This window comes from Lissotriton helveticus, chromosome 4_1, assembly GCF_964261635.1.
Source record: "Lissotriton helveticus chromosome 4_1, aLisHel1.1, whole genome shotgun sequence".
Classification (NCBI taxonomy): Eukaryota; Metazoa; Chordata; class Amphibia; order Caudata; family Salamandridae; genus Lissotriton; species Lissotriton helveticus.
Genome location: NC_136063.1, coordinates 1,155,902,948 through 1,155,927,301, shown reverse-complemented (window position 1 = coordinate 1,155,927,301; position 24,354 = coordinate 1,155,902,948).

Genomic DNA, 24,354 nt, shown 5'->3' with positions numbered 1-24,354 from the left:
TAAAGCAGCTCTGCTGACCTGGTTCTCTCCCTCTAATGCAGCTCCACCCACCTGGTTTCTCTGGCTCTAAAGCAGCTCTGCTGACCTGGTTCTCTGGCTCTAAAGCAGCTCTCTTGACCTGGTTCTCTGCCCCTGAAGCAGATCTACTGACCTCGTTCTCTGGCTCTAACGCTGCTCTGCTGACCTTGTTCTCTCCCTCTAAAGCAGCTCTGTAGACTTGGTTCTCTCCCTGTAATGCTGGCCTGCTGACCTGGTTTCTCTGGCTCTAGAGCAGCTCTGCTGACCTGGTTCTCTGGCTCTAAAACAGCTCTGCTGACCTGGTTCTCTACCTCTAAAACAGCTCCTCTGCTGACCTGGTTCTCTGCCTCTAGAGCAGTTTTGCTGACCTGGTTCTCTGTCTCTAAAGCAGCTCTGCTGGCTTGGTTCTCTCCCTCTAAAGCAACTCTGCTGACCTGGTTTCTCTGGTTCTAAAGCAGCTCTGCTGACTTGTTTCTATGGCTCTAGAGCTGCTCTGCTGACCTGGTTCTCTGGCTCTAAAGCAGTTCTGCTGACCTGGATCTATGGCTCTAAAGCAGCTCTGCTGACTAGTTTCTATGGCTCTAGAGCTGCTCTGCTGACATGGTTCACTGGCTCTAAAGCAGCTCTGCTGACCTGGTTCACCCCCTCTAAATCAGCTCTGCTGACCTGGTTCTCTGCCTCTAGAGCAGCTCTGCTGACCTTGTTCTCTGGCTCTAAAGCAGCTCTGCTGACCGGGTCCTCTTCCTCTAGAGCAGCCTCGCTAGCCTGGTTCACTGGCTCTAAAGCAGCTCTGCTGTCCTGGTCCTTTGGCTCTAGAGCAGCTCTGCTGACCTGGTCCTCTGGCTCTAAAGCAGCTCTGCTGACCTGGTTCTGGCCCTCTAAAGCAGCTCTGCTGACCTGCTTTCTCTGGCTCTAGAACACTCTGCTGACCTGGTTCTCTGGCTCTAAAGCAGCTCTGCTGCTGACCTGGGTATCTCCCTCTAAAACAGCTCTGCTGACCTGGTTCTCTGCCTCTAAAGCAGCTCTGCTAACCTGGTTTCGCTAGCTCTAGAGCAGCTCTGCTGACCGGGTTTTCTGGCTCTAAAGCAGCTCTGCTGACCTGGTTCTCTGGCTCTAAACCAGCTCTCTTGAGCTGATTCTCGGCCTCTAGAGCAGCTCTACTGACCTGGTTCTCTGGCTCTAAAGCAGCTCTGCTGACCTGGTTCTCTTCCTCTAAAGCAGCTCTGCTGACCTGGTTCTCTCCTTCTAATGCTGCTCTGCTGACCTGGTTTCTCTGGCTCTAACGCAGCTCTGCTGACCTGGTTCTCTGGCTCTAAAGCAGCTATGCTGACCTGGTTCTCTCCCTCTAAAGCAGTTCTCTTGACCTTTTTCTCTCCCTCTAAAGCAGCTCTGCTGACCTGGTTATCTCCCTCTAAAGCAGCTCTGCTGACCTGGTTCTCTTCCTCTAGAGCAGCTCTCCTGAAATGGTTCTTTCCCTCTGAAGCAGCTCTGCTGACCTAGTTCTATCACTTTAAAGGACCTCTGCTGACCTGGTTCTCTGGCTCTAAAGCATCAATGCTGACCTGGTTCTCTGGCTCGAAAGCAGCTCTGTTGACCTGGTTCCTCGGCTCTAGAACAGCTCTGTTGACCTGGTTCTCTGCCTCTAGATCACCTCTGCTGACCTTATTCGATGGCTCTAAAGCAGCTCTGCTGACCTGGTCCTCTGGCTCTAGAGCTGCTCTGCTGACCTGGTTCTCTGGCTCTAAAGCAGCTATTCTGACCTGGTTCTCCCCCTCTAAATCAGCTCTGCTGACCTGGTTCTCTGCCTCTAGAACTGCTCTGCTGACCTTGTTCCATGGCTCTAAAGCACCTCTGATGACCTGGTTCTCTGGCTCTCGAGCAGCTCTGCTGACCTGGTTCTCTGGCTCTAAAGCAGCTCTGCTGACCTGGTCCTCTGGCTCTAGAGTAGCTCTGCTGACCTGGTTCTCTGGCTCTAAAGCAGCTCTGCTGACCTGGTTATCGCCCTCTAAAGCAGCTCTGCTGACCTGGTTTCTCTGGCTCTAGAGCACTTTGCTGACCTGGTATCTGGCTCTAAAGCAGCTCTGCTGACCTGGTTCTCTCCCTCTAAAACAGCTCTGCTGACCTGGTTTCCCTGGCTCTAGAGAAGCTCTGGTGACCTGGTTCTCTGGCTCTAAAGCACCTCTGCTGACCTGGTTCTCTGGCTCTAAAGCAGCTCTGCTGACCTGGTTCTCTACCTCTAAAGCAGCTCTGCTGACCTGGTTTCTCTGGCTCTAGAGCAGCTCTGGTGACCTGGTTCTCTGGCTCTAAAGCAGCTCTGCTGACCTGGTTCTCTGGCTCTAAAGCAGCTCTCTTGACCTGGTTCTCGGCCCCTGGAGCAGCTCTACTGACCTGGTTCTCTGGCTCTAATGCTGCTCTGCTGACCTGGTTCTCTCCCTCTAAAGCAGCTCTGCTGACCTGGTTCTCTCCCTCTAAGGCTGCTCTGCTGACCAGGTTTCTCTGGCTCTAGAGCAGCTCTGCTGACCTGGTTCTCTGCCTCTAGAGCAGCTTTGCTGACCTGGTTCTCTGTCTCTAAAGCAGCTCTGCTGACCTGGTTTCTCTGTTTCTAAAACAGCTCTGCTGACTTTTTTCTATGGCTCTAGAGCTGCTCTGCTGACCGCCGGGTTCTCTGGCTCTAAAGCAGTTCTGCTGACCTGGATCTATGGCTCTAAAGCAGCTCTGCTGACTAGTTTCTATGGCTCTAGAGCTGCTCTGCTGACCTGGTTCACTGGCTCTAGAGCAGCTCTGCTGACCTGGTTCACCCCCTCTAAATCAGCTCTGCTGACCTGGATCTCTGCCTCTAGAGCAGCTCTGCTGACCTAGTGCTATGGCTCTAAAGCAGCTCTGCTGACCTGGTCCTCTGGCTCTAGAGCAGCCCTGCTGACCTGGTTCTCTGGCTCTAAAGCAGCTCTGCTGACCTGGTCCTCTGGCTCTAGAGCAGCTCTGCTGACCTGGTTCTCTGGCTCTAAAGCAGCTCTGCTGACCTGGTATTGGCCCTCTAAAGCAGCTCTGCTGACCTGGTTTCTCTGGCTCTAGAGCACTCTGCTGACCTGGTTCTCTAGCTCTAAAGCAGCTCTGCTGCTAACCTGGTTCTCTCCCTCTAAAACAGCTCTGCTGACCTGGTTCTCTGCCTCTAGAGCAACTTTGCTGACCTGGTTCTCTGGCTCTAAAGCAGCTCTGCTGACCTGGTTCTCTCCCTCTAAAGCAGCTCTCCTGACCTGGTTTCTCTTGCTCTAGAGCAGCTCTGCTGACCGGGTTCCTCGGCTCTGAAGCAGCTCTGCTGACATGGTTCTCTGGCTCTAAAGCAGCTCTCTTGCCCTGGTTCTCTGCCTCTAGAGCAGCTCTACTGACCTGGTTCTCTGGCTCTAAAGCAGCTCTGCTGACCTGGTTCTCTCCCTCTAAAGCAGCTCTGCTGACCTGGTTCTCTCCCTCTAATGCTGCTCTGCTGACCTGGTTTCTCTGGCTCTAACACAGCTCTGCTGACCTGGTTCTCTGGCTCTAAAGCAGCTCTGCTGACCTGGTTCTCTCCCTCTAAAGCAGTTCTCTTGACCTTTTTCTCTCCCTCTAAAGCAGCTCTGCTAACCTGGTTATCTCCCTCTAAAGCAGCTCTGCTGACCTGGTTCTCCTCCTCTAGAGCAGCTCTCCTGACCTGGTTCTCTCCCTCTGAAGAAGCTCTGCTGACCTGGTTCTATAGCTTTAAAGCACCTCTGCTGACCTGGTTCTCTTGCTCTAGAGCATCAATGCTGACCTGGTTCTCTGGCTCGAAAGCAGCTCTGCTGACCTGGTTCCTCGGCTCTAGAACAGCTCTGTTGGCCTGGTTCTCTGCCTCTAGATCACCTCTGCTGACCTTGTTCTATGGCTCTAAAGCAGCTCTATTTACCTGGTCCTCTGGCTCTAGAGCAGCTCTGCTGACCTGGGTCTCTTGCTCTAAAGCAGTTCTGCTGACCTGGTTCTATGGTTCTGAAGCAACTCTGCTGACTTGTTTCTATGGCTCTGGAGCTGCTCTGCTGACCTGGTTCTCTGGCTCTAAAGCAGCTCTGATGACCTGGTTCTCTGGCTCTAGAGCAGCTCTGCTGACCTGGTTCTCTGGCTCTAAAGCAGCTCTGCTGACCTGGTCCTCTGGCTCTATAGCAGCTCTGCTGACCTTGTTCTCACCCTCTAAAACAGCTCCGCTGACCTGGTTTCTCTGGCTCAAGAGCACTCTGCTGACCTGGTATCTGGCTCTATAGCAGCTCTGCTGACCTGGTTCTCTCCCTCTAAAACAGCTCTGCTGACCTGTTTTCTCGGGCCCTAGAGCAGCTCTGGTGACCTGGTTCTCTGGCTCTAAAGCAGCTCTGCTGACCTGGTACTCTGGCTCTAGAGCAGCTCTCTTGACCTGGTTCTCTGCCCCTAGAGCAGCTCTACTGACCTGGTTCTCTGGCTCTAACGCTGCTCTGCTGACCTGGTTCTCTCCCTCTAAAGCAGCTCTGCTGCCCTGGTTTCTCTGGCTCTAGAGCAGCTCTGCTGACCTGGTTCTCTGGCTCTAAAGCAGCTCTGCTGACCTGGTTCTCTCTCTCTAAAACAGCTCTGCTGACCTGGTTCTCTGCCTCTAGAGCAGCTTTGCTGGCTGACCTGGTTCTCTGTCTCTAAAGCAGCTCTGCTGGCTTGGTTCTCTCCCTCTAAAGCAGTTCTGCTGACCTGGTTTGTCTGGTTCTAAAGCAGCTCTGCTGACTTGTTTCTATGGCTCTAAAGCAGCTCTCTTGACCTGGTTCTCTGCCCCTAGAGCAGCTCTACTTACCTGGTTCTCTGGCTCTAACGCTGCTCTGCTGACCTGGTTCTCTCCCTCTAAAGCAGCTCTGCTGCCCTGGTTTCTCTGGCTCTAGAGCAGCTCTGCTGACCTGGTTCTCTGGCTCTAAAGCAGCTCTGCTGACCTTGTTCTCTGCCTCTAGAGCAGCTTTGCTGACCTGGTTCTCTGTCTCTAAAGCAGCTCTGCTGGCTTGGTTCTCTCCCTCTAAAGCAGCTCTGCTGACCTGGTTTCTCTGGTTCTAAAGCAGCTCTGCTGACTTGTTTCTATGGCTCTAGAGCTGCTCTGCTGACCTGGTTCCCTGGCTCTAAAGCAGTTCTGCTGACCTGGATCTATGGCTCTAAAGCAGCTCTGCTGACTAGTTTCGATGGCTCCAGAGCTGCTCTGCTGACCTGGTTCACTGGCTCTAAAGCAGCTCTGCTGACCTGGTTCTCCCCCTCTAAATCAGCTCAGCTGACCTGGTTCTCTGCCTCTAGAGCAGCTCTGCTGACCTTGCTCTATGGCTCTAAAGCAGCTCTGCTGACCTGGTCCTCTTGCTCTAGAGCAGCTCTGCTGACCTGGTTCTCTGGCTCTAAAGCAGGTCTGCTGACCTGGTTTCTCTGGCTCTAGAGCACTCTGCTGACCTGGTTCCCTGGCTCTAAAGCGGCTCTACTGCTGACCTAGTTCACTCCCTCTAAAACAGCTCTGCTGACCTGGTTCTCTGCCTCTAGAGCAGCTTTGCTGACCTGGTTCTCTGGCTCTAAATCAGCTCTGCTGACCTGGTTTCTCTAGCTTTAGAGCAGCTCTGCTGACCGGGATCCCTGGCTCTAAAGCAGCTCTGCTGACCTGCTTCTCTGGCTCTAAAGCAGCTCTCTTGACCTGGTTCTCTGCCTCTAGAGCAGCTCTACTGACCTGGCTCTCTGGCTCTAAAGCAGCTCTGCTGACCTGGTTCTCTGGCTCTAAAACAGCTCTGCTGACCTGGTTCTCTCCCTCTAAAGTAGTTCTCTTGACCTTTTTCTCTCACTCTAAAGCAGCTCTTTTGACCTGGTTATCTCCCTCTAAAGCAGCTCTGCTGACCTGCTTCTCTTCCTCTATAGCAGCTCTCCTGACCTGGTTCTCTCCCTCTGAAGCAGCTCTGCTGACCTGGTTCTATGGCTTTAAATCACCTCTGCTGACCTGGTTCTCTGGCTCTAGAGCATCAATGCTGACCTGGTTCTCTGGCTCGAAAGCAGCTCTGCTGACCTGGTTCCTCGGCTCTAGAACAGCTCGGTTGACCTGGTTCTCTGCCTCTAGATCACCTCTGCTGACCTTGTTCTATGGCTCTAAAGCAGCTCTGCTGACCTGGTCCTCTGGCTCTAGAGCAGCTCTGCTGACCTGGGTCTCTGGCTCTAAAGCAACTCTGCTGACCTGGTCCTCTGGCTCTAGAGCAGCTCTGCTGACCTGGTTCTCCGGCTCTAAAGTAGCTCTGCTGACCTGGTTCTCGCCCTCTAGAGCAGCTCTGCTGACCTGGTTTCTCTGGCTCTAGAGCACTCTTCTGACCTGGTTCTCTGGCTCTAAAGTAGCTCTGTTGACCTGGTTCTCTCCCTCTAAAACAGCTCTGCTGGCCTGGTTCTCTGCCTCTAGAGCAGCTTTGCTAACCTGGTTCTCTGGCTCTAAAGCAGCTCGGCTGACCTGGTTCTCTCTCTCTAAAGCAGCTCTGCTAACCTGGTTTCTCTGGCTCTAGAGCAGCTCTGCTGACCTGGTTCTCTGGCTCTAAAACAGCACTGCTGACCTGTTTTTCTGGCTCTAAAGCAGCTCTCTTGTCCTGGTTCTCTGCCTCTAGAGCAGCTCTACTGACCTGGTTCTCTGGCTCTAAAGCTGCTGTGCTGACCTGGTTCTCTCCCTCTAAAGCAGCTCTGCTGACTTGGTTCTCTCCCTCTAATGCTGCTCTGCTGACCTGGTTTCTCTGGCTCTAGAGCAGGTCTGCTGACCTGGTTCTCTCAATCTAAAACAGCTCTGTTGACCTGGTTCTCTGTCTCTAGAGCAGCTTTGCTGACCTGGTTCTCTGGCTCTAAAGCAGCTCTGCTGACCTGGTTCTCTCCCTCTAAAGCAGCTCTGCTGACCTGGTTTCTCCTGTTCTAAAGCAGCTCTGCTGACATGTTTCTATGGCTCTAGAGCTGCTGGGCTGACCTGGTTCTCTGGCTCTAAAGCAGTTCTTCTGACCTGGTTCTAAAGAAGCTCTGCCTACTTGTTTCTATGGCTCTAGAGCAGCTCTGCTGACCTGGTTCTCTGGCTCTAGAGCAGCTCTGCTGACCTGGTTATCTGGCTCTAAAGCAGATCTGCGGACCTTTTTCTCTCCCTCTAAAGCAGCTCTGCTGACCTGGTTCTCCCCCTCTAAATTAGCTCTGCTGACCTGGTTCTCTGCCTCTGGAGCAGCTCTGCTGACCTTGTTCTATGGCTCTAAAGCAGCTCTGCTGACCTGGTCCTCTGGCTCTAGAGCAGCTCTGCTGACCTGGTCCTGTGGCTCTAGAGCAGCTCTGCTGACCTGGTCCTCTGGCTCTAGAGCAGCTCTGCTGACCTGGTTCTCTCCTTCTAAAGCAGCTCTGCTGACCTGGTTTCTCTAGCTCTAGAGCAGCTCTGCTGACTGGGTTCTCTGGCTCTAAAGCAGCTCTGCTGACCTGGTTCTCTGGCTCTAAAGCAGCTCTCTTGACCTGGTTCTCTGCCTCTAGAGCAGCTCTACTGACCTGGTTTCTCTGGCTCTAACGCAGCTCTGCTAACCTGGTTCTCTCCCTCTAAAGCAGCTCTGCTGACCTGGTTTCTCTGGCTCTAATGCAGCTCTGCTGACCTGGTTCTCTGGCTCTAAAGCAGCTCCGCTGACCTGGTTCTCTCCCTCTAATGCTGCTCTGCTGGCCTGGTTTCTCTGGCTCTAACGCAGCTCTGCTGACCTGGTTCTCTGGCTCTAAAGCAGCTCCGCTGACCTGGTTCTCTCCCTCTAAAGCAGTTCTCTTGACCTTTTTCTCTCCCTCTAAAGCAGCTCTTCTGACCTGGTTATCTCCCTCTAAAGCAGCTCTGCTGACCTGGTTCTCTTCCTCTAGAGTAGCTCTCCTGACCTGGTTCTCTCCCTCTGAAGCAGCTCTGCTGACCTGGTTCTATGGCTTTAAAGCACCTCTGCTGACCTGGTTCTCTGGGTTTAGAGCATCAATGCTGACCTGGTTCACTGGCTCGAAAGCAGCTCTGCTGACCTGGTTCCTCAGCTCTAGAACAGCTCTGTTGACCTGGTTCTCTGCCGCTAGATCACCTCTGCTGACCTTGTTCTATGGCTCTAAAGCAGCTCTGCTGACCTGGTCCTCTGGCTCTAGAGCAGCTCTACTGAGCTGGGTCTCTGGCTCTAATGCAACTCTGCTGACCTGGTCCTCTGGCTCTAGAGCAGCTCTGCTGACCTGGTTCTCTTGCTCTAAAGCAGCTCTGCTGACCTGGTTCTCGCCCTCTAGAGCAGCTCTGCTGACCTGGTTTCTCTGGCTCTAGAGCACTCTGCTGACCTGGTTCTCTGGCTCTAAAGCAGCTCTGCTGACCTGGTTCTCTCTCTCTAAAACAGCTCTGCTGACCTGGTTCTCTGCCTCTAGAGCAGCTTTGCTGGCTGACCTGGTTCTCTGTCTCTAAAGCAGCTCTGCTGGCTTGGTTCTCTCCCTCTAAAGCAGTTCTGCTGACCTGGTTTGTCTGGTTCTAAAGCAGCTCTGCTGACTTGTTTCTATGGCTCTAAAGCAGCTCTCTTGACCTGGTTCTCTGCCCCTAGAGCAGCTCTACTTACCTGGTTCTCTGGCTCTAACGCTGCTCTGCTGACCTGGTTCTCTCCCTCTAAAGCAGCTCTGCTGCCCTGGTTTCTCTGGCTCTAGAGCAGCTCTGCTGACCTGGTTCTCTGGCTCTAAAGCAGCTCTGCTGACCTTGTTCTCTGCCTCTAGAGCAGCTTTGCTGACCTGGTTCTCTGTCTCTAAAGCAGCTCTGCTGGCTTGGTTCTCTCCCTCTAAAGCAGCTCTGCTGACCTGGTTTCTCTGGTTCTAAAGCAGCTCTGCTGACTTGTTTCTATGGCTCTAGAGCTGCTCTGCTGACCTGGTTCCCTGGCTCTAAAGCAGTTCTGCTGACCTGGATCTATGGCTCTAAAGCAGCTCTGCTGACTAGTTTCGATGGCTCCAGAGCTGCTCTGCTGACCTGGTTCACTGGCTCTAAAGCAGCTCTGCTGACCTGGTTCTCCCCCTCTAAATCAGCTCAGCTGACCTGGTTCTCTGCCTCTAGAGCAGCTCTGCTGACCTTGCTCTATGGCTCTAAAGCAGCTCTGCTGACCTGGTCCTCTTGCTCTAGAGCAGCTCTGCTGACCTGGTTCTCTGGCTCTAAAGCAGGTCTGCTGACCTGGTTTCTCTGGCTCTAGAGCACTCTGCTGACCTGGTTCCCTGGCTCTAAAGCGGCTCTACTGCTGACCTAGTTCACTCCCTCTAAAACAGCTCTGCTGACCTGGTTCTCTGCCTCTAGAGCAGCTTTGCTGACCTGGTTCTCTGGCTCTAAATCAGCTCTGCTGACCTGGTTTCTCTAGCTTTAGAGCAGCTCTGCTGACCGGGATCCCTGGCTCTAAAGCAGCTCTGCTGACCTGCTTCTCTGGCTCTAAAGCAGCTCTCTTGACCTGGTTCTCTGCCTCTAGAGCAGCTCTACTGACCTGGCTCTCTGGCTCTAAAGCAGCTCTGCTGACCTGGTTCTCTGGCTCTAAAACAGCTCTGCTGACCTGGTTCTCTCCCTCTAAAGTAGTTCTCTTGACCTTTTTCTCTCACTCTAAAGCAGCTCTTTTGACCTGGTTATCTCCCTCTAAAGCAGCTCTGCTGACCTGCTTCTCTTCCTCTATAGCAGCTCTCCTGACCTGGTTCTCTCCCTCTGAAGCAGCTCTGCTGACCTGGTTCTATGGCTTTAAATCACCTCTGCTGACCTGGTTCTCTGGCTCTAGAGCATCAATGCTGACCTGGTTCTCTGGCTCGAAAGCAGCTCTGCTGACCTGGTTCCTCGGCTCTAGAACAGCTCGGTTGACCTGGTTCTCTGCCTCTAGATCACCTCTGCTGACCTTGTTCTATGGCTCTAAAGCAGCTCTGCTGACCTGGTCCTCTGGCTCTAGAGCAGCTCTGCTGACCTGGGTCTCTGGCTCTAAAGCAACTCTGCTGACCTGGTCCTCTGGCTCTAGAGCAGCTCTGCTGACCTGGTTCTCCGGCTCTAAAGTAGCTCTGCTGACCTGGTTCTCGCCCTCTAGAGCAGCTCTGCTGACCTGGTTTCTCTGGCTCTAGAGCACTCTTCTGACCTGGTTCTCTGGCTCTAAAGTAGCTCTGTTGACCTGGTTCTCTCCCTCTAAAACAGCTCTGCTGGCCTGGTTCTCTGCCTCTAGAGCAGCTTTGCTAACCTGGTTCTCTGGCTCTAAAGCAGCTCGGCTGACCTGGTTCTCTCTCTCTAAAGCAGCTCTGCTAACCTGGTTTCTCTGGCTCTAGAGCAGCTCTGCTGACCTGGTTCTCTGGCTCTAAAACAGCACTGCTGACCTGTTTTTCTGGCTCTAAAGCAGCTCTCTTGTCCTGGTTCTCTGCCTCTAGAGCAGCTCTACTGACCTGGTTCTCTGGCTCTAAAGCTGCTGTGCTGACCTGGTTCTCTCCCTCTAAAGCAGCTCTGCTGACTTGGTTCTCTCCCTCTAATGCTGCTCTGCTGACCTGGTTTCTCTGGCTCTAGAGCAGGTCTGCTGACCTGGTTCTCTCAATCTAAAACAGCTCTGTTGACCTGGTTCTCTGTCTCTAGAGCAGCTTTGCTGACCTGGTTCTCTGGCTCTAAAGCAGCTCTGCTGACCTGGTTCTCTCCCTCTAAAGCAGCTCTGCTGACCTGGTTTCTCCTGTTCTAAAGCAGCTCTGCTGACATGTTTCTATGGCTCTAGAGCTGCTGGGCTGACCTGGTTCTCTGGCTCTAAAGCAGTTCTTCTGACCTGGTTCTAAAGAAGCTCTGCCTACTTGTTTCTATGGCTCTAGAGCAGCTCTGCTGACCTGGTTCTCTGGCTCTAGAGCAGCTCTGCTGACCTGGTTATCTGGCTCTAAAGCAGATCTGCGGACCTTTTTCTCTCCCTCTAAAGCAGCTCTGCTGACCTGGTTCTCCCCCTCTAAATTAGCTCTGCTGACCTGGTTCTCTGCCTCTGGAGCAGCTCTGCTGACCTTGTTCTATGGCTCTAAAGCAGCTCTGCTGACCTGGTCCTCTGGCTCTAGAGCAGCTCTGCTGACCTGGTCCTGTGGCTCTAGAGCAGCTCTGCTGACCTGGTCCTCTGGCTCTAGAGCAGCTCTGCTGACCTGGTTCTCTCCTTCTAAAGCAGCTCTGCTGACCTGGTTTCTCTAGCTCTAGAGCAGCTCTGCTGACTGGGTTCTCTGGCTCTAAAGCAGCTCTGCTGACCTGGTTCTCTGGCTCTAAAGCAGCTCTCTTGACCTGGTTCTCTGCCTCTAGAGCAGCTCTACTGACCTGGTTTCTCTGGCTCTAACGCAGCTCTGCTAACCTGGTTCTCTCCCTCTAAAGCAGCTCTGCTGACCTGGTTTCTCTGGCTCTAATGCAGCTCTGCTGACCTGGTTCTCTGGCTCTAAAGCAGCTCCGCTGACCTGGTTCTCTCCCTCTAATGCTGCTCTGCTGGCCTGGTTTCTCTGGCTCTAACGCAGCTCTGCTGACCTGGTTCTCTGGCTCTAAAGCAGCTCCGCTGACCTGGTTCTCTCCCTCTAAAGCAGTTCTCTTGACCTTTTTCTCTCCCTCTAAAGCAGCTCTTCTGACCTGGTTATCTCCCTCTAAAGCAGCTCTGCTGACCTGGTTCTCTTCCTCTAGAGTAGCTCTCCTGACCTGGTTCTCTCCCTCTGAAGCAGCTCTGCTGACCTGGTTCTATGGCTTTAAAGCACCTCTGCTGACCTGGTTCTCTGGGTTTAGAGCATCAATGCTGACCTGGTTCACTGGCTCGAAAGCAGCTCTGCTGACCTGGTTCCTCAGCTCTAGAACAGCTCTGTTGACCTGGTTCTCTGCCGCTAGATCACCTCTGCTGACCTTGTTCTATGGCTCTAAAGCAGCTCTGCTGACCTGGTCCTCTGGCTCTAGAGCAGCTCTACTGAGCTGGGTCTCTGGCTCTAATGCAACTCTGCTGACCTGGTCCTCTGGCTCTAGAGCAGCTCTGCTGACCTGGTTCTCTTGCTCTAAAGCAGCTCTGCTGACCTGGTTCTCGCCCTCTAGAGCAGCTCTGCTGACCTGGTTTCTCTGGCTCTAGAGCACTCTGCTGACCTGGTTCTCTGGCTCTATAGCAGCTCTGCTGACCTGGTTCTCTCCCCAGCTCTGCTGGCCTGGTTCTCTGCCTCTAGAGCAGCTTTGCTATCCTGGTTCTCTGGCTCTAAAGCAGCTCGGCTGACCTGGTTCTCTCTCTCTAAAGCAGCTATGCTAACCTGGTTTCTCTGGCTCTAGAGCAGCTCTGCTGACCTGGTTCTCTGGCTCTAAAACAGCACTGCTGACCTGTTTTTCTGGCTCTAAAGCAGCTCTCTTGTCCTGGTTCTCTGCCTCTAGAGCAGCTCTACTGACCTGGTTCTCTGGCTCTAAAGCTGCTGTGCTGACCTGGTTCTCTCCCTCTAAAGCAGCTCTGCTGACTTTGTTCTCTCCCTCTAATGCTGCTCTGCTGACCTGGTTTCTCTGGCTCTAGAGCAGGTCTGCTGACCTGGTTCTCTCCCTCTAAAACAACTCTGTTGACCTGGTTCTCTGTCTCTAGAGCAGCTTTGCTGACCTGGTTCTCTGGCTCTAAAGCAGCTCTGCTGACCTGGTTCTCTCCCTCTAAAGCAGCTCTGCTGACCTGGTTTCTCCTGTTCTAAAGCAGCTCTGCTGACATGTTTCTATGGCTCTAGAGCTGCTGGGCTGACCTGGTTCTCTGGCTCTAAAGCAGTTCTTCTGACCTGGTTCTAAAGAAGCTCTGCTGACTTGTTTTTATGGCTCTAGAGCAGCTCTGCTGACCTGGTTCTCTGGCTCTAGAGCAGCTCTGCTGACCTGGTTATCTGGCTCTAAAGCAGATCTGCTGACCTTTTTCTCTCCCTCTAAAGCAGCTCTGCTGACCTGGTTCTCCCCCTCTAAATTAGCTCTGCTGACCTGGTTCCCTGCCTCTGGAGCAGCTCTGCTGACCTTGTTCTATGGCTCTAAAGCAGCTCTGCTGACCTGGTCCTCTGGCTCTAGAGCAGCTCTGCTGACCTGGTCCTGTGGCTCTAGAGCAGCTCTGCTGACCTGGTCCTCTGGCTCTAGAGCAGCTCTGCTGACCTGGTTCTCTCCTTCTAAAGCAGCTCTGCTGACCTGGTTTCTCTAGCTCTAGAGCAGCTCTGCTGACTGGGTTCTCTGGCTCTAAAGCAGCTCTCTTGACCTGGTTCTCTGCCTCTAGAGCAGCTCTACTGACCTGAATTCTCTGGCTCTAACGCAGCTCTGCTAACCTGGTTCTCTCCCTCTAAAGCAGCTCTGCTGACCTGGTTTCTCTGGCTCTAACGCAGCTCTGCTGACCTGGTTCTCTGGCTCTAAAGTAGCTCCGCTGACCTGGTTCTCTCCCTCTAATGCTGCTCTGCTGACCTGGTTTCTCTGGCTCTAACGCAGCTCTGCTGACCTGGTTCTCTGGCTCTAAAGCAGCTCCGCTGACCTGGTTCTCTCCCTCTAAAGCAGTTCTCTTGACCTTTTTCTCTCCCTCTAAAGCAGCTCTTCTGACCTGGTTATCTCCCTCTAAAGCAGCTCTGCTGACCTGGTTCTCTTCCTCTAGAGTAGCTCTCCTGACCTGGTTCTCTCCCTCTGAAGCAGCTCTGCTGACCTGGTTCTATGGCTTTAAAGCACCTCTGTTGACCTGGTTCTCTGGGTTTAGAGCATCAATGCTGACCTGGTTCACTGGCTCGAAAGCAGCTCTGCTGACCTGGTTCCTCAGCTCTAGAACAGCTCTGTTGACCTGGTTCTCTGCCGCTAGATCACCTCTGCTGACCTTGTTCTATGGCTCTAAAGCAGCTCTGCTGACCTGGTCCTCTGGCTCTAGAGCAGCTCTGCTGAGCTGGGTCTCTGGCTCTAATGCAACTCTGCTGACCTGGTCCTCTGGCTCTAGAGCAGCTCTGCTGACCTGGTTCTCTTGCTCTAAAGCAGCTCTGCTGACCTGGTTCTCGCCCTCTAGAGCAGCTCTGCTGACCTGGTTTCTCTGGCTCTAGAGCACTCTGCTGACCTGGTTCTCTGGCTCTATAGCAGCTCTGCTGACCTGGTTCTCTCCCCAGCTCTGCTGGCCTGGTTCTCTGCCTCTAGAGCAGCTTTGCTATCCTGGTTCTCTGGCTCTAAAGCAGCTCGGCTGACCTGGTTCTCTCTCTCTAAAGCAGCTCTGCTAACCTGGTTTCTCTGGCTCTAGAGCAGCTCTGCTGAGCTGGTTCTCTGGCTCTAAAACAGCACTGCTGACCTGTTTTTCTGGCTCTAAAGCAGCTCTCTTGTCCTGGTTCTCTGCCTCTAGAGCAGCTCTACTGATCTGGTTCTCTGGCTCTAAAGCTGCTGTGCTGACCTGGTTCTCTCCCTCTAAAGCAGCTCTGCTGACTTGGTTCTCTCCCTCTAATGCTGCTCTGCTGACCTGGTTTCTCTGGCTCTAGAGCAGGTCTGCTGACCTGGTTCTCTCCCTCTAAAACAACTCTGTTGACCTGGTTCTCTGTCTCTAGAGCAGCTTTGCTGACCTGGTTCTCTGGCTCTAAAGCAGCTCTGCTGACCTGGTTCTCTCCCTCTAAAGCAGCTCTGCTGACCTGGTTTCTCCTGTTCTAAAGCAGCTCTGCTGACATGTTTCTATGGCTCTAGAGCTGCTGGGCTGACCTGGTTCTCTGGCTCTAAAGCAGTTCTTCTGACCTGGTTCTAAAGAAGCTCTGCTGACTTGTTTCTATGGCTCTAGAGCAGCTCTGCTGACCTGGTTCTCTAGCTCTAGAGCAGCTCTGCTGACCTGGTTATCTGGCTCTAACGCAGATCTGCTGACCTTTTTCTCTCCCTCTAAAGCAGCTCTGCTGACCTGGTTCTCCCCCTCTAAATTAGCTCTGCTGACCTGGTTCTCTGCCTCTGGAGCAGCTCTGCTGACCTTGTTCTATGGCTCTAAAGCAGCTCTGCTGACCTGGTCCTCTGGCTCTAGAGCAGCTCTGCTGACCTGGTCCTGTGGCTCTAGAGCAGCTCTGCTGACCTGGTCCTCTGGCTCTAGAGCAGCTCTGCTGACCTGGTTCTCTCCTTCTAAAGCAGCTCTGCTGACCTGGTTTCTCTAGCTCTAGAGCAGCTCTGCTGACTGGGTTCTTTGGCTCTAAAGCAGCTCTCTTGACCTGGTTCTCTGCCTCTAGAGCAGCTCTACTGACCTGGTTTCTCTGGCTCTAACGCAGCTCTGCTAACCTGGTTCTCTCCCTCTAAAGCAGCTCTGCTGACCTGGTTTCTCTGGCTCTAACGCAGCTCTGCTGACCTGGTTCTCTGGCTCTAAAGCAGCTCCGCTGACCTGGTTCTCTCCCTCTAAAGCAGTTCTCTTGACCTTTTTCTCTCCCTCTAAAGCAGCTCTTCTGACCTGGTTTTCTCCCTCTAAAGCAGCTCTGCTGACCTGGTTCTCTTCCTCTAGAGTAGCTCTCCTGACCTGGTTCTCTCCCTCTGAAGCAGCTCTGCTGACCTGGTTCTATGGCTTTAAAGCACCTCTGTTGACCTGGTTCTCTGGGTTTAGAGCATCAATGCTGACCTGGTTCACTGGCTCGAAAGCAACTCTGCTGACCTGGTTCCTCAGCTCTAGAACAGCTCTGTTGACCTGGTTCTCTGCCGCTAGATCACCTCTGCTGACCTTGTTCTATGGCTCTAAAGCAGCTCTGCTGACCTGGTCCTCTGGCTCTAGAGCAGCTCTGCTGAGCTGGGTCTCTGGCTCTAATGCAACTCTGCTGACCTGGTCCTCTGGCTCTAGAGCAGCTCTGCTGACCTGGTTCTCTTGCTCTAAAGCAGCTCTGCTGACCTGGTTCTCGCCCTCTAGAGCAGCTCTGCTGACCTGGTTTCTCTGGCTCTAGAGCACTCTGCTGACCTGGTTCTCTGGCTCTATAGCAGCTCTGCTGACCTGGTTCTTTCCCCAGCTCTGCTGGCCTGGTTCTCTGCCTCTAGAGCAGCTTTGCTATCCTGGTTCTCTGGCTCTAAAGCAGCTCGTCTGACCTGGTTCTCTCTCTCTAAAGCAGCTCTGCTAACCTGGTTTCTCTGGCTCTAGAGCAGCTCTGCTGACCTGGTTCTCTGGCTCTAAAACAGCACTGCTGACCTGTTTTTCTGGCTCTAAAGCAGCTCTCTTGTCCTGGTTCTCTGCCTCTAGAGCAGCTCTACTGACCTGGTTCTCTGGCTCTAAAGCTGCTGTGCTGACCTGGTTCTCTCCCTCTAAAGCAGCTATGCTGACTTGGTTCTCTCCCTCTAATGCTGCTCTGCTGACCTGGTTTCTCTGGCTCTAGAGCAGGTCTGCTGACCTGGTTCTCTCCCTCTAAAACAACTCTGTTGACCTGGTTCTCTGTCTCTAGAGCAGCTTTGCTGACCTGGTTCTCTGGCTCTAAAGCAGCTCTGCTGACCTGGTTCTCTCCCTCTAAAGCAGCTCTGCTGACCTGGTTTCTCCTGTTCTAAAACAGCTCTGCTGACATGTTTCTATGGCTCTAGAGCTGCTGGGCTGACCTGGTTCTCTGGCTCTAAAGCAGTTCTTCTGACCTGGTTCTAAAGAAGCTCTGCTGACTTGTTTCTATGGCTCTAGAGCAGCTCTGCTGACCTGGTTCTCTGGCTCTAGAGCAGCTCTGCTGACCTGGTTATCTGGCTCTAAAGCAGATCTGCTGACCTTTTTCTCTCCCTCTAAAGCAGCTCTGCTGACCTGGTTCTCCCCCTCTAAATTAGCTCTGCTGACCTGGTTCTCTGCCACTGGAGCAGCTCTGCTGACCTTGTTCTATGGCTCTAAAGCAGCTCTGCTGACCTGGTCCTCTGGCTCTAGAGCAGCTCTGCTGACCTGGTCCTGTGGCTCTAGAGCAGCTCTGCTGACCTGGTCCTCTGGCTCTAGAGCAGCTCTGCTGACCTGGTTCTCTCCTTCTAAAGCAGCTCTGCTGACCTGGTTTCTCTAGCTCTAGAGCAGCTCTGCTGACTGGGTTCTCTGGCTCTAAAGCAGCTCTCTTGACCTGGTTCTCTGCCTCTAGAGCAGCTCTACTGACCTGGTTTCTCTGGCTCTAACGCAGCTCTGCTAACCTGGTTCTCTCCCTCTAAAGCAGCTCTGCTGACCTGGTTTCTCTGGCTCTAACGCAGCTCAGCTGACCTGGTTCTCTGGCTCTAAAGTAGCTCCGCTGACCTGGTTCTCTCCCTCTAATGCTGCTCTGCTGACCTGGTTTCTCTGGCTCTAACGCAGCTCTGCTGACCTGGTTCTCTGGCTCTAAAGCAGCTCCGCTGACCTGGTTCTCTCCCTCTAAAGCAGTTCTCTTGACCTTTTTCTCTCCCTCTAAAGCAGCTCTTCTGACCTGGTTATCTCCCTCTAAAGCAGCTCTGCTGACCTGGTTCTCTTCCTCTAGAGTAGCTCTCCTGACCTGGTTCTCTCCCTCTGAAGCAGCTCTGCTGACCTGGTTCTATGGCTTTAAAGCACCTCTGCTGACCTGGTTCTCTGGCACCAGAGCAGCTCTGCTGACCTGGTTATCTGGCTCTAAAGCAGATCTGTTGACCTTTTTTTCTCCCTCTAAAGCAGCTCTGCTGACCTGGTTCTCCCCCTCTAAATTAGCTCTGCTGACCTGGTTCTCTGCCTCTAGAGCAGCTCTGCTGACCTTGTTCTATGGCTCTAAAGCAGCTCTGCTGACCTGGTCCTCTGACACTAGAGCAGTTCTGCTGACCTGGTTCTCTGGCTCTAAAGCAGCTCTGCTGACCTGGTCCTCTGGCTCTAGAGAGAGCAGCTCTACTGACCTGGTTCTCTGGCTCTAAAGCCACTCGGCTGACCTGGTTCCGGTACTCTAAAGCAGCTCTGCTGACCTGGTTTCTCTGGCTCTAAAGCAGCTCTGCTGCTGACCTGGTTGTCTCCCTCTAAAGCAGCTCTTCTGACCTGGTTTCTCTGGCTCTAGAGCAGCTCTGCTGACCTGGTTCTCTGGCTCTAAAGCAGCTCTTCTGACCTGGTTCTCTCCCTCTAATGCAGCTCCGCTAACCTGGTTCTCTCCCTCTACTGCTGCTCTGCTGACCTGGTTTCTCTGGCTCTAGAGCAGCTCTGCTGACCTGGTTCTCTGGCTCTAAAGCAGCTCTGCTGACCTGGTTCTCTCCCTATAAAGCAGCTCTCTTGACCTGGTTCGCTGCCTCTAGAGCAGCTCTGCTGACCTGGTTCTCTGGCTCTAGAGCAGCTCTGCTGACCTGGTTATCTGGCTCTAAAGCAGATCTGCTGACCTTTTTCTCTCCCTCTAAAGCAGCTCTGCTGACCTGGTTTCTCTGGCTCTAGAGCATCTCTGCTGTCCTGGGTCTCTGGCTCTAAAGCAGCTCTGCTGACCTGGTTCTCCCCCTCTAAATCAGCTCTGCTGACCTGGTACTCTGCCTCTAGAACAGCTCTGCTGACCTTGTTCTATGGCTCTAAAGCAGCTCTGATGACCTGGTTCTCTGGCTATAGAGCAGCTCTGCTGACCTGGTTCTCTGGCTCTAAAGCAGCTCTGCTGACCTGGTTCTCCCCCTCTAAATCAGCTCTGCTGGCCTGGTACTCTGCCTCTAGAACAGCTCTGCTGACCTTGTTCTATGGCTCTAAAGCAGCTCTGATGACCTGGTTCTCTGGCTATAGAGCAGCTCTGCTGACCTGGTTCTCCGGTTCTAAAGCAGCTCTGCTGACATGTTTCTATGGCTCTAGAGCTGCTGGGCTGACCTGGTTCTCTGGCTCTAAAGCAGTTCTTCTGACCTGGTTCTAAAGAAGCTCTGCTGACTTGTTTCTATGGCTCTAGAGCAGCTCTGCTGACCTGGTTCTCTGGCTCTAGAGCAGCTCTGCTGACCTGGTTCTCTGGCTCGAAAGCAGCTCTGCTGACCTGGTTCCTCGGCTCTAGAACAGCTCGGTTGACCTGGTTCTCTGCCTCTAGATCACCTCTGCTGACCTTGTTCTATGGCTCTAAAGCAGCTCTGCTGACCTGGTCCTCTGGCTCTAGAGCAGCTCTGCTGACCTGGGTCTCTGGCTCTAAAGCAACTCTGCTGACCTGGTCCTCTGGCTCTAGAGCAGCTCTGCTGACCTGGTTCTCCGGCTCTAAAGCAGCTCTGCTGACCTGGTTCTCGCCCTCTAGAGCAGCTCTGCTGACCTGGTTTCTCTGGCTCTAGAGCACTCTTCTGACCTGGTTCTCTGGCTCTAAAGCAGCTCTGTTGACCTGGTTCTCTCCCTCTAAAACAGCTCTGCTGGCCTGGTTCTCTGCCTCTAGAGCAGCTTTGCTAACCTGGTTCTCTGGCTCTAAAGCAGCTCGGCTGACCTGGTTCTCTCCCTCTAAAGCAGCTCTGCTAACCTGGTTTCTCTGGCTCTAGAGCAGCTCTGCTGACCTGGTTCTCTGGCTCTAAAACAGCACTGCTGACCTGTTTTTCTGGCTCTAAAGCAGCTCTCTTGTCCTGGTTCTCTGCCTCTAGAGCAGCTCTACTGACCTGGTTCTCTGGCTCTAAAGCTGCTGTGCTGACCTGGTTCTCTCCCTCTAAAGCAGCTCTGCTGACTTGGTTCTCTCCCTCTAATGCTGCTCTGCTGACCTGGTTTCTCTGGCTCTAGAGCAGCTCTGCTGACCTGGTTCTCTCCCTCTAAAACAGCTCTGTTGGCCTGGTTCTCTGCCTCTAGAGCAGCTTTGCTGACCTGGTTCTCTGGCTCTAAAGCAGCTCTGCTGACCTGGTTCTCTCCCTCTAAAGCAGCTCTGCTGACCTGGTTTCTCCGGTTCTAAAGCAGCTCTGCTGACATGTTTCTATGGCTCTAGAGCTGCTGGGCTGACCTGGTTCTCTGGCTCTAAAGCAGTTCTTCTGACCTGGTTCTAAAGAAGCTCTGCTGACTTGTTTCTATGGCTCTAGAGCAGCTCTGCTGACCTGGTTCTCTGGCTCTAGAGCAGCTCTGTTGACCTGGTTATCTGGCTCTAAAGCAGATCTGCTGACCTTTTTCTCTCCCTCTAAAGCAGCTCTGCTGACCTGGTTCTCCCCCTCTAAATTAGCTCTGCTGACCTGGTTCTCTGCCTCTGGAGCAGCTCTGCTGACCTTGTTCTATGGCTCTAAAGCAGCTCTGCTGACATGGTCCTCTGGCTCTAGAGCAGCTCTGCTGACCTGGTCCTCTGGCTCTAGAGCAGCTCTGCTGACCTGGTCCTCTGGCTCTAGAGCAGCTCTGCTGACCTGGTTCTCTCCTTCTAAAGCAGCTCTGCTGACCTGGTTTCTCTAGCTCTAGAGCAGCTCTGCTGACTGGGTTCTCTGGCTCTAAAGCAGCTCTGCTGACCTGGTTCTCTGGCTCTAAAGCAGCTCTCTTGACCTGGTTCTCTGCCTCTAGAGCAGCTCTACTGACCTAGTTCTCTGGCTCGAAAGCAGCTCTGCTGACCTGGTTCCTCGGCTCTAGAACAGCTCGGTTGACCTGGTTCTCTGCCTCTAGATCACCTCTGCTGACCTTGTTCTATGGCTCTAAAGCAGCTCTGCTGACCTGGTCCTCTGGCTCTAGAGCAGCTCTGCTGACCTGGGTCTCTGGCTCTAAAGCAACTCTGCTGACCTGGTCCTCTGGCTCTAGAGCAGCTCTGCTGACCTGGTTCTCCGGCTCTAAAGCAGCTCTGCTGACCTGGTTCTCGCCCTCTAGAGCAGCTCTGCTGACCTGGTTTCTCTGGCTCTAGAGCACTCTTCTGACCTGGTTCTCTGGCTCTAAAGCAGCTCTGTTGACCTGGTTCTCTCCCTCTAAAACAGCTCTGCTGGCCTGGTTCTCTGCCTCTAGAGCAGCTTTGCTAACCTGGTTCTCTGGCTCTAAAGCAGCTCGGCTGACCTGGTTCTCTCCCTCTAAAGCAGCTCTGCTAACCTGGTTTCTCTGGCTCTAGAGCAGCTCTGCTGACCTGGTTCTCTGGCTCTAAAACAGCACTGCTGACCTGTTTTTCTGGCTCTAAAGCAGCTCTCTTGTCCTGGTTCTCTGCCTCTAGAGCAGCTCTACTGACCTGGTTCTCTGGCTCTAAAGCTGCTGTGCTGACCTGGTTCTCTCCCTCTAAAGCAGCTCTGCTGACTTGGTTCTCTCCCTCTAATGCTGCTCTGCTGACCTGGTTTCTCTGGCTCTAGAGCAGCTCTGCTGACCTGGTTCTCTCCCTCTAAAACAGCTCTGTTGACCTGGTTCCCTGCCTCTAGAGCAGCTTTGCTGACCTGGTTCTCTGGCTCTAAAGCAGCTCTGCTGACCTGGTTCTCTCCCTCTAAAGCAGCTCTGCTGACCTGGTTTCTCCGGTTCTAAAGCAGCTCTGCTGACATGTTTCTATGGCTCTAGAGCTGCTGGGCTGACCTGGTTCTCTGGCTCTAAAGCAGTTCTTCTGACCTGGTTCTAAAGAAGCTCTGCTGACTTGTTTCTATGGCTCTAGAGCAGCTCTGCTGACCTGGTTCTCTGGCTCTAGAGCAGCTCTGTTGACCTGGTTATCTGGCTCTAAAGCAGATCTGCTGACCTTTTTCTCTCCCTCTAAAGCAGCTCTGCTGACCTGGTTCTCCCCCTCTAAATTAGCTCTGCTGACCTGGTTCTCTGCCTCTGGAGCAGCTCTGCTGACCTTGTTCTATGGCTCTAAAGCAGCTCTGCTGACATGGTCCTCTGGCTCTAGAGCAGCTCTGCTGACCTGGTCCTCTGGCTCTAGAGCAGCTCTGCTGACCTGGTCCTCTGGCTCTAGAGCAGCTCTGCTGACCTGGTTCTCTCCTTCTAAAGCAGCTCTGCTGACCTGGTTTCTCTAGCTCTAGAGCAGCTCTGCTGACTGGGTTCTCTGGCTCTAAAGCAGCTCTGCTGACCTGGTTCTCTGGCTCTAAAGCAGCTCTCTTGACCTGGTTCTCTGCCTCTAGAGCAGCTCTACTGACCTAGTTCTCTGGCTCTATTGCAGCTCTGCTAACCTGGTTCTCTCCCTCTAAAGCAGCTCTGCTGACCTGGTTTCTCTGGCTCTAACGCAGCTCTGCTGACCTGGTTCTCTGGCTCTAAAGCAGCTCCGCTGACCTGGTTCTCTCCCTCTAATGCTGCTCTGCTGACCTGGTTTCTCTGGCTCTAACGCAGCTCTGCTGACCTGGTTCTCTGGCTCTAAAGCAGCTCCGCTGACCTGGTTCTCTCCCTCTAAAGCAGTTCTCTTGACCTTTTTCTCTCCCTCTAAAGCAGCTCTTCTGACCTGGCTCTATGGCTTTAAAGCACCTCTGCTGACCTGGTTCTCTGGGTTTAGAGCATCAATGCTGACCTGGTTCACTGGCTCGAAAGCAGCTCTGCTGACCTGGTTCCTCAGCTCTAGAACAGCTCTGTTGACCTGGTTCTCTGCCGCTAGATCACCTCTGCTGACCTTGTTCTATGGCTCTAAAGCAGCTCTGCTGACCTGGTCCTCTGGCTCTAGAGCAGCTCTGCTGACCTGGGTCTCTGGCTCTAATGCAACTCTGCTGACCTGGTCCTCTGGCTCTAGAGCAGCTCTGCTGACCTGGTTCTCTGGCTCTAAAGCAGCTCTGCTGACCTGGTTCTCGCCCTCTAGAGCAGCTCTGCTGACCTGGTTTCTCTGGCTCTAGAGCACTCTGCTGACCTGGTTCTCTGGCTCTATAGCAGCTCTGCTGACCTGGTTCTCTCCCCAGCTCTGCTGGCCTGGTTCTCTGCCTCTAGAGCAGCTTTGCTAACCTGGTTCTCTGGCTCTAAAGCAGCTCTGCTGACCTGGTTCTCTCCCTCTAAAGCAGCTCTGCTAACCTGGTTTCTCTGGCTCTAGAGCAGCTCTGCTGACCTGGTTCTCTGGCTCTAAAACAGCACTGCTGACCTGTTTTTCTGGCTCTAAAGCAGCTCTCTTGTCCTGGTTCTCTACCTGTAGAGCAGATCTACTGACCTGGTTCTCTGGCTCTAAAGCTACTGTGCTGACCTGGTTCTCTCCCTCTAAAGCAGCTCTGCTGACTTGGTTCTCTCCCTCTAATGCTGCTCTTCTGACCTGGTTTCTCTGGCTCTAGAGCAGCTCTGCTGACCTGGTTCTCTCCCTCTAAAACAGCTCTGCTGACCTGGTTCTCTGCCTCTAGAGCAGCTTTGCTGACCTGGTTCTCTGGCTCTAAAGCAGCTCTGCTGACCTGGTTCTCTCCCTCTAAAGCAGCTCTGCTGACCTGGTTTCTCTGATTCTAAAGCAGCTCTGCTGACATGTTTCTATGGCTCTAGAGCTGCTCGGCTGACCTGGTTCTCTGGCTCTAAAGCAGTTCTTCTGACCTGGTTCTATGGCTCTAAAGAAGCTCTGCTGACTTGTTTCTATGGCTCTAGAGCAGCTCTGCTGACCTGGTTCTCTGGCACCAGAGCAGCTCTGCTGACCTGGTTATCTGGCTCTAAAGCAGATCTGCTGACCTTTTTTTCTCCCTCTAAAGCAGCTCTGCTGACCTGGTTCTCCCCCTCTAAATTAGCTCTGCTGACCTTGTTCTCTGCTTCTAGAGCAGCTCTGCTGACCTTGTTCTATGGCTCTAAAGCAGCTCTGCTGACCTGGTCCTCTGACACTAGAGCAGCTCTGCTGACCTGGTTCTCTGGCTCTAAAGCAGCTCTGCTGACCTGGTCCTCTGGCTCTAGAGCAGCTCTACTGACCTGGTTCTCTGGCTCTAGAGCAGCTCTACTGACCTGGTTCTCTGGCTCTAAAGCCACTCGGCTGACCTGGTTCTGGTACTCTAAAGCAGCTCTGCTGACCTGGTTTCTCTGGCTCTAAAGCAGCTCTGCTGCTGACCTGGTTCTCTCCCTCTAAAGCAGCTCTTCTGACCTGGTTTCTCTGGCTCTAGAGCAGCTCTGCTGACCTGGTTCCCTGGCTCTAAAGCAGCTCTGCTGACCTGGTTCTCTCCCTCTAAAGCAGCTCCGCTAACCTGGTTCTCTCCCTCTACTGCAGCTCTGCTGACCTGGTTTCTCTGGCTATAACGCAGCTCTGCTGACCTGGTTCTCTGGCTCTAAAGCAGCTCCGCTGACCTGGTTCTCTCCCTCTAATGCTGCTCTGCTGACCTGGTTTCTCTGGCTCTAACGCAGCTCTGCTGACCTGGTTCTATGGCTTTAAAGCACCTCTGCTCACCTGGTTCTCTGGGTTTAGAGCATCAATGCTGACCTGGTTCACTGGCTCGAAAGCAGCTCTGCTGACCTGGTTCCTCAGCTCTAGAACAGCTCTGTTGACCTGGTTCTCTGCCGCTAGATCACCTCTGCTGACCTTGTTCTATGGCTCTAAAGCAGCTCTGCTGACCTGGTCCTCTGGCTCTAGAGCAGCTCTGCTGACCTGGGTCTCTGGCTCTAATATAACTCTGCTGACCTGGTCCTCTGGCTCTAGAGCAGCTCTGCTGACCTGGTTCTCTGGCTCTAAAGCAGCTCTGCTGACCTGGTTCTCGCCCTCTAGAGCAGCTCTGCT